The sequence below is a fragment of the Galeopterus variegatus genome, unplaced genomic scaffold (assembly GCF_000696425.1).
Source record: "Galeopterus variegatus unplaced genomic scaffold, G_variegatus-3.0.2 Scaffold18875, whole genome shotgun sequence".
NCBI classification, from domain to species: domain Eukaryota; kingdom Metazoa; phylum Chordata; class Mammalia; order Dermoptera; family Cynocephalidae; genus Galeopterus; species Galeopterus variegatus.
This window is the reverse complement of record NW_007744986.1, coordinates 10,587-11,510: the sequence shown is the minus strand read 5'-3', so window position 1 is coordinate 11,510 and position 924 is coordinate 10,587.

Here is a 924-nt window from a genome sequence, read left to right as displayed (position 1 = left end):
TAGCTTCCAGGGGAAGCCCCCAGCCCCTTGTGTCAAGTCTTGGGAAGGGTGGCTGGAGTGGGGACCCTCAGCCCCGTCACACCCTGTGCCCTGCCATCGCACTATTGTGTCCAGGCACGGCTCCCCAGGCTCCCCCTGCAGGGTCCTCTCTAGAGCTGAGGGTGGAGGCTTCAGGCGTCTCTAGCTTCTCTGCTTCTCATCCGTCATCCCCCGCCGATAATAAAATGCAATTCAAAAGGTATCAGTGTGTGTTCAGAGGGGGCGAGGGGGCAGCTGAGGATGCGGCCCCTCCACCGGCCTAGCTCGCTGCAGTTGGGCCGTCTCCATCCGCCCCTGCCACTGCCTCCCCGAGGCGACACACTTCCCGCCCGGAGCCGACATGCCGACCGGCTCGGCTGTTCTTCATCGGGAGGGGAGCCCCGGGGTGAGGAGGGGCGGGACCTGGCGCGGGCGACCTGACAGGCAGACCGGGCACTGACAGGGCGTCGCCGTCCTCAGCTGTGGCCTCCAGGCGGGCTGCGCCGAGGGCGGCCTGCGGTGGTCGCGGCTTCAGCAGGGGAACGGGCGCCGACAGCTGTTTGGACAGGGCCCGGCCGAGCCCTCGCCGCGCCCTCGGGAACCGTGGAAAAGAGCATCTGAGGGCGGCGCCACGCTGCCCACTCCTGCGCCGGCGCGGCGCATTGTGGGTGACTCAGAGGCGAGAGGAGGCAAGTGGGAAGTGCGGCTAGAGCGTCTCTCCCCAGCTCGTATTCTTGCGGCCTTGGCGGCTAGAGCGTCCCTCTTCAGCTCGTATGCTCCGCGGCCTAGCAGCTAGAGCGTCCCTCCCCAGCTCGAATTCCCGGCAGCCCCGCGGCTAGAGCGTCTCCTGCTCCAGGGGACCCGCGTGTGACCTTCCCGCCCGCGCACCGATGCTGCCGGCGGCCC